The sequence below is a fragment of the Oncorhynchus keta genome, chromosome 34 (genome assembly GCF_023373465.1).
Source record: "Oncorhynchus keta strain PuntledgeMale-10-30-2019 chromosome 34, Oket_V2, whole genome shotgun sequence".
Taxonomy (NCBI): Eukaryota; Metazoa; Chordata; class Actinopteri; order Salmoniformes; family Salmonidae; genus Oncorhynchus; species Oncorhynchus keta.
In genome coordinates this window covers 18,864,980-18,883,733 of record NC_068454.1, presented here as the reverse complement: position 1 = coordinate 18,883,733, position 18,754 = coordinate 18,864,980, and the positions used below count along the sequence as shown (strand labels likewise).

The window sequence follows — 18,754 nt, the reverse complement described above, 5'->3', positions numbered from 1 at the left end:
CTAGTCCAACACTCTAACCACTAGGCTACCTGCTGGTTACTAGTCCAACACTCTAACCACTAGGCTACCTGCTGGTTACTAGTCCAACACTCTAACCACTAGGCTACCCTGCTGGTTACTAGTCCAACACTCTAACCACTAGGCTACCCTGCTGGTTACTAGTCCAACACTCTAACCACTAGGCTACCCTGCTGGTTACTAGTCCAACACTCTAACCACTAGGCTACCCTGCTGGTTACTAGTCCAACACTCTAACCACTAGGCTACCCTGCTGGTTACTAGTCCAACACTCTAACCACTAGGCTACCCTGCTGGTTACTAGTCCAACACTCTAACCACTAGGCTACCTGCTGGTTACTAGTCCAACACTCTAACCACTAGGCTACCTGCTGGTTACTAGTCCAACACTCTAACCACTAGGCTACCTGCTGGTTACTAGTCCAACACTCTAACCACTAGGCTACCCTGCTGGTTACTAGTCCAACACTCTAACCACTAGGCTACCCTGCTGGTTACTAGTCCAACACTCTAACCACTAGGCTACCCTGCTGGTTACTAGTCCAACACTCTAACCACTAGGCTACCTGCTGGTTACTAGTCCAACACTCTAACCACTAGGCTACCTGCTGGTTACTAGTCCAACACTCTAACCACTAGGCTACCTGCTGGTTACTAGTCCAACACTCTAACCACTAGGCTACCCTGCTGGTTACTAGTCCAACACTCTAACCACTAGGCTACCCTGCTGGTTACTAGTCCAACACTCTAACCACTAGGCTACCCTGCTGGTTACTAGTCCAACACTCTAACCACTAGGCTACCCTGCTGGTTACTAGTCCAACACTCTAACCACTAGGCTACCTGCTGGTTACTAGTCCAACACTCTAACCACTAGGCTACCTGCTGGTTACTAGTCCAACACTCTAACCACTAGGCTACCTGCTGGTTACTAGTCCAACACTCTAACCACTAGGCTACCCTGCTGGTTACTAGTCCAACACTCTAACCACTAGGCTACCCTGCTGGTTACTAGTCCAACACTCTAACCACTAGGCTACCCTGCTGGTTACTAGTCCAACACTCTAACCACTAGGCTACCCTGCTGGTTACTAGTCCAACACTCTAACCACTAGACTACCTGCTGGTTACTAGTCCAACACTCTAACCACTAGGCTACCTGCTGGTTACTAGTCCAACACTCTAACCACTAGGCTACCCTGCTGGTTACTAGTCCAACACTCTAACCACTAGGCTACCCTGCTGGTTACTAGTCCAACACTCTAACCACTAGGCTACCTGCTGGTTACTAGTCCAACACTCTAACCACTAGGCTACCTGCTGGTTACTAGTCCAACACTCTAACCACTAGGCTACCCTGCTGGTTACTAGTCCAACACTCTAACCACTAGGCTACCCTGCTGGTTACTAGTCCAACACTCTAACCACTAGGCTACCTGCTGGTTACTAGTCCAACACTCTAACCACTAGGCTACCCTGCTGGTTACTAGTCCAACACTCTAACCACTAGGCTACCTGCTGGTTACTAGTCCAACACTCTAACCACTAGGCTACCCTGCTGGTTACTAGTCCAACACTCTAACCACTAGGCTACCTGCTGGTTACTAGTCCAACACTCTAACCACTAGGCTACCCTGCTGGTTACTAGTCCAACACTCTAACCACTAGGCTACCTGCTGGTTACTAGTCCAACACTCTAACCACTAGGCTACCCTGCTGGTTACTAGTCCAACACTCTAACCACTAGGCTACCTGCTGGTTACTAGTCCAACACTCTAACCACTAGGCTACCCTGCTGGTTACTAGTCCAACACTCTAACCACTAGGCTACCTGCTGGTTACTAGTCCAACACTCTAACCACTAGGCTACCCTGCTGGTTACTAGTCCAACACTCTAACCACTAGGCTACCTGCTGGTTACTAGTCCAACACTCTAACCACTAGGCTACCCTGCTGGTTACTAGTCCAACACTCTAACCACTAGGCTACCCTGCTGGTTACTAGTCCAACACTCTAACCACTAGGCTACCTGCTGGTTACTAGTCCAACACTCTAACCACTAGGCTACCCTGCTGGTTACTAGTCCAACACTCTAACCACTAGGCTACCTGCTGGTTACTAGTCCAACACTCTAACCACTAGGCTACCCTGCTGGTTACTAGTCCAACACTCTAACCACTAGGCTACCCTGCTGGTTACTAGTCCAACACTCTAACCACTAGGCTACCCTGCTGGTTACTAGTCCAACACTCTAACCACTAGGCTACCTGCTGGTTACTAGTCCAACACTCTAACCACTAGGCTACCCTGCTGGTTACTAGTCCAACACTCTAACCACTAGGCTACCCTGCTGGTTACTAGTCCAACACTCTAACCACTAGGCTACCCTGCTGGTTACTAGTCCAACACTCTAACCACTAGGCTACCTGCTGGTTACTAGTCCAACACTCTAACCACTAGGCTACCCTGCTGGTTACTAGTCCAACACTCTAACCACTAGGCTACCTGCTGGTTACTAGTCCAACACTCTAACCACTAGGCTACCTGCTGGTTACTAGTCCAACACTCTAACCACTAGGCTACCAACAACACTCTAACCACTAGGCTACCTGCTGGTTACTAGTCCAACACTCTAACCACTAGGCTACCTGCTGGTTACTAGTCCAACACTCTAACCACTAGGCTACCTGCTGGTTACTAGTCCAACACTCTAACCACTAGGCTACCCTGCTGGTTACTAGTACAACACTCTAACCACTAGGCTACCTGCTGGTTACTAGTCCAACACTCTAACCACTAGGCTACCCTGCTGGTTACTAGTCCAACACTCTAACCACTAGGCTACCCTGCTGGTTACTAGTCCAACACTCTAACCACTAGGCTACCTGCTGGTTACTAGTCCAACACTCTAACCACTAGGCTACCTGCTGGTTACTAGTCCAACACTCTAACCACTAGGCTACCTGCTGGTTACTAGTCCAACACTCTAACCACTAGGCTACCTGCTGGTTACTAGTCCAACACTCTAACCACTAGGCTACCCTGCTGGTTACTAGTCCAACACTCTAACCACTAGGCTACCTGCTGGTTACTAGTCCAACACTCTAACCACTAGGCTACCTGCTGGTTACTAGTCCAACACTCTAACCACTAGGCTACCCTGCTGTTTACTAGTCCAACACTCTAACCACTAGGCTACCCTGCTGGTTACTAGTCCAACACTCTAACCACTAGGCTACCTGCTGGTTACTAGTCCAACACTCTAACCACTAGGCTACCTGCTGGTTACTAGTCCAACACTCTAACCACTAGGCTACCTGCTGGTTACTAGTCCAACACTCTAACCACTAGGCTACCTGCTGGTTACTAGTCCAACACTCTAACCACTAGGCTACCTGCTGGTTACTAGTCCAACACTCTAACCACTAGGCTACCTGCTGGTTACTAGTCCAACACTCTAACCACTAGGCTACCTGCTGGTTACTAGTCAACACTCTAACCACTAGGCTACCTGCTGGTTACTAGTCCAACACTCTAACCACTAGGCTACCTGCTGGTTACTAGTCCAACACTCTAACCACTAGGCTACCTGCTGGTTACTAGTCCAACACTCTAACCACTAGGCTACCTGCTGGTTACTAGTCCAACACTCTAACCACTAGACTACCTGCTGGTTACTAGTCCAACACTCTAACCACTAGGCTACCTGCTGGTTACTAGTCCAACACTCTAACCACTAGGCTACCCTGCTGGTTACTAGTCCAACACTCTAACCACTAGGCTACCCTGCTGGTTACTAGTCCAACACTCTAACCACTAGGCTACCTGCTGGTTACTAGTCCAACACTCTAACCACTAGGCTACCTGCTGGTTACTAGTCCAACACTCTAACCACTAGGCTACCTGCTGGTTACTAGTCCAACACTCTAACCACTAGGCTACCTGCTGGTTACTAGTCCAACACTCTAACCACTAGGCTACCTGCTGGTTACTAGTCCAACACTCTAACCACTAGGCTACCTGCTGGTTACTAGTCCAACACTCTAACCACTAGACTACCCTGCCTGGTTACTAGTCCAACACTCTAACCACTAGGCTACCTGCTGGTTACTAGTCCAACACTCTAACCACTAGGCTACCTGCTGGTTACTAGTCCAACACTCTAACCACTAGGCTACCTGCTGGTTACTAGTCCAACACTCTAACCACTAGGCTACCTGCTGGTTACTAGTCCAACACTCTAACCACTAGACTACCTGCTGGTTACTAGTCCAACACTCTAACCACTAGGCTACCTGCTGGTTACTAGTCCAACACTCTAACCACTAGGCTACCTGCTGGTTACTAGTCCAACACTCTAACCACTAGGCTACCCTGCTGGTTACTAGTCCAACACTCTAACCACTAGGCTACCTGCTGGTTACTAGTCCAACACTCTAACCACTAGGCTACCTGCTGGTTACTAGTCCAACACTCTAACCACTAGGCTACCTGCTGGTTACTAGTCCAACACTCTAACCACTAGGCTACCTGCTGGTTACTAGTCCAACACTCTAACCACTAGGCTACCCTGCCTGGTTACTAGTCCAACACTCTAACCACTAGGCTACCTGCTGGTTACTAGTCCAACACTCTAACCACTAGGCTACCTGCTGGTTACTAGTCCAACACTCTAACCACTAGGCTACCTGCTGGTTACTAGTCCAACACTCTAACCACTAGGCTACCTGCTGGTTACTAGTCCAACACTCTAACCACTAGGCTACCTGCTGGTTACTAGTCCAACACTCTAACCACTAGGCTACCCTGCTGGTTACTAGTCCAACACTCTAACCACTAGGCTACCTGCTGGTTACTAGTCCAACACTCTAACCACTAGGCTACCTGCTGGTTACTAGTCCAACACTCTAACCACTAGGCTACCTGCTGGTTACTAGTCCAACACTCTAACCACTAGGCTACCTGCTGGTTACTAGTCCAACACTCTAACCACTAGGCTACCTGCTGGTTACTAGTCCAACACTCTAACCACTAGGCTACCCTGCTGGTTACTAGTCCAACACTCTAACCACTAGGCTACCTGCTGGTTACTAGTCCAACACTCTAACCACTAGGCTACCTGCTGGTTACTAGTCCAACACTCTAACCACTAGGCTACCTGCTGGTTACTAGTCCAACACTCTAACCACTAGGCTACCTGCTGGTTACTAGTCCAACACTCTAACCACTAGACTACCTGCTGGTTACTAGTCCAACACTCTAACCACTAGGCTACCCTGCTGGTTACTAGTCCAACACTCTAACCACTAGGCTACCTGCTGGTTACTAGTCCAACACTCTAACCACTAGGCTACCCTGCTGGTTACTAGTCCAACACTCTAGTCCTGCTGGGTTACTAGTCCAACACTCTAACCACTAGGCTACCTGCTGGTTACTAGTCCAACACTCTAACCACTAGGCTACCTGCTGGTTACTAGTCCAACACTCTAACCACTAGGCTACCTGCTGGTTACTAGTCCAACACTCTAACCACTAGGCTACCTGCTGGTTACTAGTCCAACACTCTAACCACTAGGCTACCTGCTGGTTACTAGTCCAACACTCTAACCACTAGGCTACCTGCTGGTTACTAGTCCAACACTCTAACCACTAGGCTACCCTGCTGGTTACTAGTCCAACACTCTAACCACTAGGCTACCCTGCTGGTTACTAGTCCAACACTCTAACCACTAGGCTACCCTGCTGGTTACTAGTCCAACACTCTAACCACTAGGCTACCCTGCTGGTTACTAGTCCAACACTCTAACCACTAGGCTACCTGCTGGTTACTAGTCCAACACTCTAACCACTAGGCTACCTGCTGGTTACTAGTCCAACACTCTAACCACTAGGCTACCTGCTGGTTACTAGTCCAACACTCTAACCACTAGGCTACCTGCTGGTTACTAGTCCAACACTCTAACCACTAGGCTACCTGCTGGTTACTAGTCCAACACTCTAACCACTAGGCTACCTGCTGGTTACTAGTCCAACACTCTAACCACTAGGCTACCTGCTGGTTACTAGTCCAACACTCTAACCACTAGACTACCCTGCTGGTTACTAGTCCAACACTCTAACCACTAGGCTACCTGCTGGTTACTAGTCCAACACTCTAACCACTAGACTACCCTGCTGGTTACTAGTCCAACACTCTAACCACTAGGCTACCTGCTGGTTACTAGTCCAACACTCTAACCACTAGGCTACCTGCTGGTTACTAGTCCAACACTCTAACCACTAGGCTACCTGCTGGTTACTAGTCCAACACTCTAACCACTAGGCTACCTGCTGGTTACTAGTCCAACACTCTAACCACTAGGCTACCTGCTGGTTACTAGTCCAACACTCTAACCACTAGGCTACCTGCTGGTTACTAGTCCAACACTCTAACCACTAGGCTACCTGCTGGTTTACTAGTCCAACACTCTAACCACTAGGCTACCCTGCTGGTTACTAGTCCAACACTCTAACCACTAGGCTACCCTGCTGGTTACTAGTCCAACACTCTAACCACTAGGCTACCCTGCTGGTTACTAGTCAACACTCTAACCACTGGGCTACCTGCTGGTTACTAGTCCAACACTCTAACCACTAGGCTACCCTGCTGGTTACTAGTCCAACACTCTAACCACTAGGCTACCCTGCTGGTTACTAGTCCAACACTCTAACCACTAGGCTACCTGCTGGTTACTAGTCCAACACTCTAACCACTAGGCTACCCTGCTGGTTACTAGTCCAACACTCTAACCACTAGGCTACCCTGCTGGTTACTAGTCCAACACTCTAACCACTAGGCTACCTGCTGGTTGCTAGTCCAACACTCTAACCACTAGGCTACCTGCTGGTTACTAGTCCAACACTCTAACCACTAGGCTACCTGCTGGTTACTGGTCAACACTCTAACCACTAGGCTACCTGCTGGTTATTAGTCCAACACTCTAACCACTAGGCTACCCTGCTGGTTACTAGTCCAACACTCTAACCACTAGGCTACCTGCTGGTTACTAGTCCAACACTCTAACCACTAGACTACCCTGCTGGTTACTAGTCCAACACTCTAACCACTAGGCTACCTGCTGGTTACTAGTCCAACACTCTAACCACTAGGCTACTAGTCCAACCTCTAACCACTGGGCTACCTGCTGGTTACTAGTCCAACACTCTAACCACTAGGCTACCTGCTGGTTACTAGTCCAACACTCTAACCACTAGGCTACCTGCTGGTTACTAGTCCAACACTCTAACCACTAGGCTACCTGCTGGTTACTAGTCCAACACTCTAACCACTAGGCTACCCTGCTGGTTACTAGTCCAACACTCTAACCACTGAGGCTACCCTGCTGGTTACCAGTCCAACACTCTAACCACTAGACTACCCTGCTGGTTACTAGTCCAACACTCTAACCACTAGGCTACCCTGCTGGTTACTAGTCCAACACTCTAACCACTAGGCTACCTGCTGGTTACTAGTCCAACACTCTAACCACTAGGCTACCTGCTGGTTACTAGTCCAACACTCTAACCACTAGGCTACCTGCTGGTTACTAGTCCAACACTCTAACCACTAGGCTACCTGCTGGTTACTAGTCCAACACTCTAACCACTAGGCTACCTGCTGGTTACTAGTCCAACACTCTAACCACTAGGGCTACCTGCTGGTTACTAGTCCAACACTCTAACCACTAGGCTACCTGCTGGTTACTAGTCCAACACTCTAACCACTAGGCTACCCTGCCTGGTACTAGTCCAACCCTCTAACCACTAGGCTACCCTGCTGGTTACTAGTCCAACACTCTAACCTCTAGGCTACCTGCTGGTTACTAGTCCAACGCTCTAACCACTAGACTACCTGCTGGTTACTAGTCCAACACTCTCACCACTAGACTACCCTGCCTGGTTACTAGTCCAACACTCTAACCACTAGGCTACCTGCTGGTTACTAGTCCAACACTCTAACCACTAGGCTACCTGCTGGTTACTAGTCCAACGCTCTAACCACTAGACTACCCTGCCTGGTTACTAGTCCAACACTCTAACCACTAGGCTACCTGCTGGTTACTAGTCCAACACTCTAACCACTAGGCTACCTGCTGGTTACTAGTCCAACACTCTAACCACTAGGCTACCTGCTGGTTACTAGTCCAACACTCTAACCACTAGGCTACCTGCTGGTTACTAGTCCAACACTCTAACCACTAGGCTACCCTGCTGGTTACTAGTCCAACACTCTAACCACTAGGCTACCTGCTGGTTACTAGTCCAACACTCTAACCACTAGGCTACCCTGCTGGTTACTAGTCCAACACTCTAACCACTAGGCTACCCTGCTGGTTACTAGTCCAACACTCTAACCACTAGGCTACCCTGCTGGTTACTAGTCCAACACTCTAACCACTAGGCTACCCTGCTGGTTACTAGTCCAACACTCTAACCACTAGGCTACCTGCTGGTTACTAGTCCAACACTCTAACCACTAGGCTACCTGCTGGTTACTAGTCCAACACTCTAACCACTAGGCTACCCTGCTGGTTACTAGTCCAACACTCTAACCACTAGGCTACCTGCTGGTTACTAGTCCAACACTCTAACCACTAGGCTACCCTGCTGGTTACTAGTCCAACACTCTAACCACTAGGCTACCCTGCTGGTTACTAGTCCAACACTCTAACCACTAGGCTACCTGCTGGTTACTAGTCCAACACTCTAACCACTAGGCTACCCTGCTGGTTACTAGTCCAACACTCTAACCACTAGGCTACCCTGCTGGTTACTAGTCCAACACTCTAACCACTAGGCTACCTGCTGGTTACTAGTCCAACACTCTAACCACTAGGCTACCCTGCTGGTTACTAGTCCAACACTCTAACCACTAGGCTACCTGCTGGTTACTAGTCCAACACTCTAACCACTAGGCTACCTGCTGGTTACTAGTCCAACACTCTAACCACTAGGCTACCTGCTGGTTACTAGTCCAACACTCTAACCACTAGGCTACCCTGCTGGTTACTAGTCCAACACTCTAACCACTAGGCTACCCTGCTGGTTACTAGTCCAACACTCTAACCACTAGGCTACCCTGCTGGTTACTAGTCCAACACTCTAACCACTAGGCTACCCTGCTGGTTACTAGTCCAACACTCTAACCACTAGGCTACCCTGCTGGTTACTAGTCCAACACTCTAACCACTAGGCTACCTGCTGGTTACTAGTCCAACACTCTAACCACTAGGCTACCCTGCTGGTTACTAGTCCAACACTCTAACCACTAGGCTACCTGCTGGTTACTAGTCCAACACTCTAACCACTAGGCTACCCTGCTGGTTACTAGTCCAACACTCTAACCACTAGGCTACCTGCTGGTTACTAGTCCAACACTCTAACCACTAGGCTACCCTGCTGGTTACTAGTCCAACACTCTAACCACTAGGCTACCCTGCTGGTTACTAGTCCAACACTCTAACCACTAGGCTACCCTGCTGGTTACTAGTCCAACACTCTAACCACTAGGCTACCCTGCTGGTTACTAGTCCAACACTCTAACCACTAGGCTACCCTGCTGGTTACTAGTCCAACACTCTAACCACTAGGCTACCTGCTGGTTACTAGTCCAACACTCTAACCACTAGGCTACCCTGCTGGTTACTAGTCCAACACTCTAACCACTAGGCTACCCTGCTGGTTACTAGTCCAACACTCTAACCACTAGGCTACCCTGCTGGTTACTAGTCCAACACTCTAACCACTAGGCTACCCTGCTGGTTACTAGTCCAACACTCTAACCACTAGGCTACCTGCTGGTTACTAGTCCAACACTCTAACCACTAGGCTACCCTGCTGGTTACTAGTCCAACACTCTAACCACTAGGCTACCCTGCTGGTTACTAGTCCAACACTCTAACCACTAGGCTACCTGCTGGTTACTAGTCCAACACTCTAACCACTAGGCTACCCTGCTGGTTACTAGTCCAACACTCTAACCACTAGGCTACCCTGCTGGTTACTAGTCCAACACTCTAACCACTAGGCTACCCTGCTGGTTACTAGTCCAACACTCTAACCACTAGGCTACCCTGCTGGTTACTAGTCCAACACTCTAACCACTAGGCTACCTGCTGGTTACTAGTCCAACACTCTAACCACTAGGCTACCCTGCTGGTTACTAGTCCAACACTCTAACCACTAGGCTACCCTGCTGGTTACTAGTCCAACACTCTAACCACTAGGCTACCCTGCTGGTTACTAGTCCAACACTCTAACCACTAGGCTACCTGCTGGTTACTAGTCCAACACTCTAACCACTAGGCTACCCTGCTGGTTACTAGTCCAACACTCTAACCACTAGGCTACCTGCTGGTTACTAGTCCAACACTCTAACCACTAGGCTACCCTGCTGGTTACTAGTCCAACACTCTAACCACTAGGCTACCTGCTGGTTACTAGTCCAACACTCTAACCACTAGGCTACCCTGCTGGTTACTAGTCCAACACTCTAACCACTAGGCTACCTGCTGGTTACTAGTCCAACACTCTAACCACTAGGCTACCTGCTGGTTACTAGTCCAACACTCTAACCACTAGGCTACCCTGCTGGTTACTAGTCCAACACTCTAACCACTAGGCTACCTGCTGGTTACTAGTCCAACACTCTAACCACTAGGCTACCCTGCTGGTTACTAGTCCAACACTCTAACCACTAGGCTACCTGCTGGTTACTAGTCCAACACTCTAACCACTAGGCTACCCTGCTGGTTACTAGTCCAACACTCTAACCACTAGGCTACCCTGCTGGTTACTAGTCCAACACTCTAACCACTAGGCTACCCTGCTGGTTACTAGTCCAACACTCTAACCACTAGGCTACCTGCTGGTTACTAGTCCAACACTCTAACCACTAGGCTACCCTGCTGGTTACTAGTCCAACACTCTAACCACTAGGCTACCCTGCTGGTTACTAGTCCAACACTCTAACCACTAGGCTACCCTGCTGGTTACTAGTCCAACACTCTAACCACTAGGCTACCCTGCTGGTTACTAGTCCAACACTCTAACCACTAGGCTACCCTGCTGGTTACTAGTCCAACACTCTAACCACTAGGCTACCCTGCTGGTTACTAGTCCAACACTCTAACCACTAGGCTACCCTGCTGGTTACTAGTCCAACACTCTAACCACTAGGCTACCCTGCTGGTTACTAGTCCAACACTCTAACCACTAGGCTACCTGCTGGTTACTAGTCCAACACTCTAACCACTAGGCTACCCTGCTGGTTACTAGTCCAACACTCTAACCACTAGGCTACCCTGCTGGTTACTAGTCAACACTCTAACCACTAGGCTACCCTGCTGGTTACTAGTCCAACACTCTAACCACTAGGCTACCCTGCTGGTTACTAGTCCAACACTCTAACCACTAGGCTACCTGCTGGTTACTAGTCCAACACTCTAACCACTAGGCTACCTGCTGGTTACTAGTCCAACACTCTAACCACTAGGCTACCCTGCTGGTTACTAGTCCAACACTCTAACCACTAGGCTACCTGCTGGTTACTAGTCCAACACTCTAACCACTAGGCTACCCTGCTGGTTACTAGTCCAACACTCTAACCACTAGGCTACCCTGCTGGTTACTAGTCCAACACTCTAACCACTAGGCTACTCCTGCTGGTTACTAGTCCAACACTCTAACCACTAGGCTACCCTGCTGGTTACTAGTCCAACACTCTAACCACTAGGCTACCCTGCTGGTTACTAGTCCAACACTCTAACCACTAGGCTACCCTGCTGGTTACTAGTCCAACACTCTAACCACTAGGCTACCCTGCTGGTTACTAGTCCAACACTCTAACCACTAGGCTACCTGCTGGTTACTAGTCCAACACTCTAACCACTAGGCTACCCTGCTGGTTACTAGTCCAACACTCTAACCACTAGGCTACCCTGCTGGTTACTAGTCCAACACTCTAACCACTAGGCTACCCTGCTGGTTACTAGTCCAACACTCTAACCACTAGGCTACCCTGCTGGTTACTAGTCCAACACTCTAACCACTAGGCTACCTGCTGGTTACTAGTCCAACACTCTAACCACTAGGCTACCCTGCTGGTTACTAGTCCAACACTCTAACCACTAGGCTACCCTGCTGGTTACTAGTCCAACACTCTAACCACTAGGCTACCCTGCTGGTTACTAGTCCAACACTCTAACCACTAGGCTACCCTGCTGGTTACTAGTCCAACACTCTAACCACTAGGCTACCCTGCTGGTTACTAGTCCAACACTCTAACCACTAGGCTACCCTGCTGGTTACTAGTCCAACACTCTAACCACTAGGCTACCCTGCTGGTTACTAGTCCAACACTCTAACCACTAGGCTACCCTGCTGGTTACTAGTCCAACACTCTAACCACTAGGCTACCCTGCTGGTTACTAGTCCAACACTCTAACCACTAGGCTACCCTGCTGGTTACTAGTCCAACACTCTAACCACTAGGCTACCTGCTGGTTACTAGTCCAACACTCTAACCACTAGGCTACCTGCTGGTTACTAGTCCAACACTCTAACCACTAGGCTACCCTGCTGGTTACTAGTCCAACACTCTAACCACTAGGCTACCCTGCTGGTTACTAGTCCAACACTCTAACCACTAGGCTACCCTGCTGGTTACTAGTCCAACACTCTAACCACTAGGCTACCTGCTGGTTACTAGTCCAACACTCTAACCACTAGGCTACCCTGCTGGTTACTAGTCCAACACTCTAACCACTAGGCTACCCTGCTGGTTACTAGTCCAACACTCTAACCACTAGGCTACCTGCTGGTTACTAGTCCAACACTCTAACCACTAGGCTACCCTGCTGGTTACTAGTCCAACACTCTAACCACTAGGCTACCCTGCTGGTTACTAGTCCAACACTCTAACCACTAGGCTACCCTGCTGGTTACTAGTCCAACACTCTAACCACTAGGCTACCCTGCTGGTTACTAGTCCAACACTCTAACCACTAGGCTACCTGCTGGTTACTAGTCCAACACTCTAACCACTAGGCTACCCTGCTGGTTACTAGTCCAACACTCTAACCACTAGGCTACCCTGCTGGTTACTAGTCCAACACTCTAACCACTAGGCTACCTGCTGGTTACTAGTCCAACACTCTAACCACTAGGCTACCTGCTGGTTACTAGTCCAACACTCTAACCACTAGGCTACCTGCTGGTTACTAGTCAACACTCTAACCACTAGGCTACCCTGCTGGTTACTAGTCCAACACTCTAACCACTAGGCTACCCTGCTGGTTACTAGTCCAACACTCTAACCACTAGGCTACCCTGCTGGTTACTAGTCCAACACTCTAACCACTAGGCTACCCTGCTGGTTACTAGTCCAACACTCTAACCACTAGGCTACCCTGCTGGTTACTAGTCCAACACTCTAACCACTAGGCTACCTGCTGGTTACTAGTCCAACACTCTAACCACTAGGCTACCCTGCTGGTTACTAGTCCAACACTCTAACCACTAGGCTACCTGCTGGTTACTAGTCCAACACTCTAACCACTAGGCTACCCTGCTGGTTACTAGTCCAACACTCTAACCACTAGGCTACCCTGCTGGTTACTAGTCCAACACTCTAACCACTAGGCTACCCTGCTGGTTACTAGTCCAACACTCTAACCACTAGGCTACCCTGCTGGTTACTAGTCCAACACTCTAACCACTAGGCTACCCTGCTGGTTACTAGTCCAACACTCTAACCACTAGGCTACCTGCTGGTTACTAGTCCAACACTCTAACCACTAGGCTACCCTGCTGGTTACTAGTCCAACACTCTAACCACTAGGCTACCCTGCTGGTTACTAGTCCAACACTCTAACCACTAGGCTACCCTGCTGGTTACTAGTCCAACACTCTAACCACTAGGCTACCCTGCTGGTTACTAGTCCAACACTCTAACCACTAGGCTACCCTGCTGGTTACTAGTCCAACACTCTAACCACTAGGCTACCTGCTGGTTACTAGTCCAACACTCTAACCACTAGGCTACCTGCTGGTTACTAGTCCAACACTCTAACCACTAGGCTACCCTGCTGGTTACTAGTCCAACACTCTAACCACTAGGCTACCTGCTGGTTACTAGTCCAACACTCTAACCACTAGGCTACCCTGCTGGTTACTAGTCCAACACTCTAACCACTAGGCTACCCTGCTGGTTACTAGTCCAACACTCTAACCACTAGGCTACCTGCTGGTTACTAGTCCAACACTCTAACCACTAGGCTACCTGCTGGTTACTAGTCCAACACTCTAACCACTAGGCTACCCTGCTGGTTACTAGTCCAACACTCTAACCACTAGGCTACCTGCTGGTTACTAGTCCAACACTCTAACCACTAGGCTACCCTGCTGGTTACTAGTCCAACACTCTAACCACTAGGCTACCCTGCTGGTTACTAGTCCAACACTCTAACCACTAGGCTACCCTGCTGGTTACTAGTCCAACACTCTAACCACTAGGCTACCCTGCTGGTTACTAGTCCAACACTCTAACCACTAGGCTACCCTGCTGGTTACTAGTCCAACACTCTAACCACTAGGCTACCCTGCTGGTTACTAGTCCAACACTCTAACCACTAGGCTACCCTGCTGGTTACTAGTCCAACACTCTAACCACTAGGCTACCTGCTGGTTACTAGTCCAACACTCTAACCACTAGGCTACCCTGCTGGTTACTAGTCCAACACTCTAACCACTAGGCTACCCTGCTGGTTACTAGTCCAACACTCTAACCACTAGGCTACCTGCTGGTTACTAGTCCAACACTCTAACCACTAGGCTACCCTGCTGGTTACTAGTCCAACACTCTAACCACTAGGCTACCCTGCTGGTTACTAGTCCAACACTCTAACCACTAGGCTACCTGCTGGTTACTAGTCCAACACTCTAACCACTAGGCTACCCTGCTGGTTACTAGTCCAACACTCTAACCACTAGGCTACCCTGCTGGTTACTAGTCCAACACTCTAACCACTAGGCTACCCTGCTGGTTACTAGTCCAACACTCTAACCACTAGGCTACCTGCTGGTTACTAGTCCAACACTCTAACCACTAGGCTACCCTGCTGGTTACTAGTCCAACACTCTAACCACTAGGCTACCCTGCTGGTTACTAGTCCAACACTCTAACCACTAGGCTACCTGCTGGTTACTAGTCCAACACTCTAACCACAAGTCTACCCTGCTGGTTACTAGTCCAACACTCTACCCACTAGGCTACCTGCTGGTTACTAGTCCAACACTCTAACCACTAGGCTACCTGCTGGTTACTAGTCCAACACTCTAACCACTAGGCTACCTGCTGGTTACTAGTCCAACACTCTAACCACTAGGCTACCTGCTGGTTACTAGTCCAACACTCTAACCACTAGGCTACCCTGCTGGTTACTAGTCCAACACTCTAACCACTAGGCTACCTGCTGGTTACTAGTCCAACACTCTAACCACTAGGCTACCCTGCTGGTTACTAGTCCAACACTCTAACCACTAGGCTACCTGCTGGTTACTAGTCCAACACTCTAACCACTAGGCTACCCTGCTGGTTACTAGTCCAACACTCTAACCACTAGGCTACCTGCTGGTTACTAGTCCAACACTCTAACCACTAGGCTACCCTGCTGGTTACTAGTCCAACACTCTAACCACTAGGCTACCTGCTGGTTACTAGTCCAACACTCTAACCACTAGGCTACCTGCTGGTTACTAGTCCAACACTCTAACCACTAGGCTACCCTGCTGGTTACTAGTCCAACACTCTAACCACTAGGCTACCTGCTGGTTACTAGTCCAACACTCTAACCACTAGGCTACCCTGCTGGTTACTAGTCCAACACTCTAACCACTAGGCTACCTGCTGGTTACTAGTCCAACACTCTAACCACTAGGCTACCTGCTGGTTACTAGTCCAACACTCTAACCACTAGGCTACCCTGCTGGTTACTAGTCCAACACTCTAACCACTAGGCTACCCTGCTGGTTACTAGTCCAACACTCTAACCACTAGGCTACCTGCTGGTTACTAGTCCAACACTCTAACCACTAGGCTACCCTGCTGGTTACTAGTCCAACACTCTAACCACTAGGCTACCCTGCTGGTTACTAGTCCAACACTCTAACCACTAGGCTACCTGCTGGTTACTAGTCCAACACTCTAACCACTAGGCTACCTGCTGGTTACTAGTCCAACACTCTAACCACTAGGCTACCTGCTGGTTACTAGTCCAACACTCTAACCACTAGGCTACCTGCTGGTTACTAGTCCAACACTCTAACCACTAGGCTACCTGCTGGTTACTAGTCCAACACTCTAACCACTAGGCTACCCTGCTGGTTACTAGTCCAACACTCTAACCACTAGGCTACCTGCTGGTTACTAGTCCAACACTCTAACCACTAGGCTACCTGCTGGTTACTAGTCCAACACTCTAACCACTAGGCTACCCTGCTGGTTACTAGTCCAACACTCTAACCACTAGGCTACCCTGCTGGTTACTAGTCCAACACTCTAACCACTAGGCTACCTGCTGGTTACTAGTCCAACACTCTAACCACTAGGCTACCCTGCTGGTTACTAGTCCAACACTCTAACCACTAGGCTACCCTGCTGGTTACTAGTCCAACACTCTAACCACTAGGCTACCCTGCTGGTTACTAGTCCAACACTCTAACCACTAGGCTACCTGCTGGTTACTAGTCCAACACTCTAACCACTAGGCTACCTGCTGGTTACTAGTCCAACACTCTAACCACTAGGCTACCTGCTGGTTACTAGTCCAACACTCTAACCACTAGGCTACCCTGCTGGTTACTAGTCCAACACTCTAACCACTAGACTACCTGCTGGTTACTAGTCCAACACTCTAACCACTAGGCTCCCTGCTGGTTACTAGTCCAACACTCTAACCACTAGGCTACCCTGCTGGTTACTAGTCCAACACTCTAACCACTAGGCTACCTGCTGGTTACTAGTCCAACACTCTAACCACTAGGCTACCTGCTGGTTACTAGTCCAACACTCTAACCACTAGGCTACCCTGCTGGTTACTAGTCCAACACTCTAACCACTAGGCTACCTGCTGGTTACTAGTCCAACACTCTAACCACTAGGCTACCCTGCTGGTTACTAGTCCAACACTCTAACCACTAGGCTACCTGCTGGTTACTAGTCCAACACTCTAACCACTAGGCTACCTGCTGGTTACTAGTCCAACACTCTAACCACTAGGCTACCTGCTGGTTACTAGTCCAACACTCTAACCACTAGGCTACCCTGCTGGTTACTAGTCCAACACTCTAACCACTAGGCTACCCTGCTGGTTACTAGTCCAACACTCTAACCACTAGGCTACCCTGCTGGTTACTAGTCCAACACTCTAACCACTAGGCTACCCTGCTGGTTACTAGTCCAACACTCTAACCACTAGGCTACCTGCTGGTTACTAGTCCAACACTCTAACCACTAGGCTACCTGCTGGTTACTAGTCCAACACTCTAACCACTAGGCTACCCTGCTGGTTACTAGTCCAACACTCTAACCACTAGGCTACCCTGCTGGTTACTAGTCCAACACTCTAACCACTAGGCTACCTGCTGGTTACTAGTCCAACACTCTAACCACTAGGCTACCCTGCTGGTTACTAGTCCAACACTCTAACCACTAGGCTACCTGCTGGTTACTAGTCCAACACTCTAACCACTAGGCTACCCTGCTGGTTACTAGTCCAACACTCTAACCACTAGGCTACCTGCTGGTTACTAGTCCAACACTCTAACCACTAGGCTACCCTGCTGGTTACTAGTCCAACACTCTAACCACTAGGCTACCTGCTGGTTACTAGTCCAACACTCTAACCACTAGGCTACCTGCTGGTTACTAGTCCAACACTCTAACCACTAGACTACCTGCTGGTTACTAGTCCAACACTCTAACCACTAGACTACCTGCTGGTTACTAGTCCAACACTCTAACCACTAGGCTACCCTGCTGGTTACTAGTCCAACACTCTAACCACTAGACTACCTGCTGGTTACTAGTCCAAAACTCTAACCACCCGGCTACCCTGCTGGTTACTAGTCCAACACTCTAACCACTAGGCTACCTGCTGGTTACTAGTCCAACACTCTAACCACTAGGCTACCCTGCTGGTTACTAGTCCAACACTCTAACCACTAGGCTACCCTGCTGGTTACTAGTCCAACACTCTAACCACTAGGCTACCTGCTGGTTACTAGTCCAACACTCTAACCACTAGGGTACCCTGCTGGTTACTAGTCCAACACTCTAACCACTAGGCTACCCTGCTGGTTACTAGTCCAACACTCTAACCACTAGGCTACCCTGCTGGTTACTAGTCCAACACTCTAACCACTAGGCTACCCTGCTGGTTACTAGTCCAACACTCTAACCACTAGGCTACCCTGCTGGTTACTAGTCCAACACTCTAACCACTAGGCTACCTGCTGGTTACTAGTCCAACACTCTAACCACTAGGCTACCCTGCTGGTTACTAGTCCAACACTCTAACCACTAGGCTACCCTGCTGGTTACTAGTCCAACACTCTAACCACTAGGCTACCTGCTGGTTACTAGTCCAACACTCTAACCACTAGGCTACCCTGCTGGTTACTAGTCCAACACTCTAAC

At 49.3% G+C, this 18,754-nt stretch overlaps 1 long non-coding RNA gene across 6 annotated transcripts; it reads right to left on the bottom strand.

Annotated features, from left to right (window-relative positions):
* Window positions 1–303: 303 nt before the first annotated feature.
* Window positions 304–18,141, bottom strand: LOC127915043 (uncharacterized). Of its 6 annotated transcripts, none has more exons than XR_008090011.1 (4): window positions 17,974–18,141; window positions 7,910–8,108; window positions 4,000–4,157; window positions 304–1,177 (listed from the first exon to the last, which is right to left on the bottom strand). It is a non-coding gene; the product is annotated as an uncharacterized LOC127915043 (long non-coding RNA). The 6 variants fall into 6 exon arrangements; XR_008090013.1 differs by having other exon boundaries at window positions 4,039–4,157; XR_008090010.1 differs by lacking the exon at window positions 304–1,177 and adding an exon at window positions 3,214–3,724.
* Window positions 18,142–18,754: the final 613 nt, after the last annotated feature.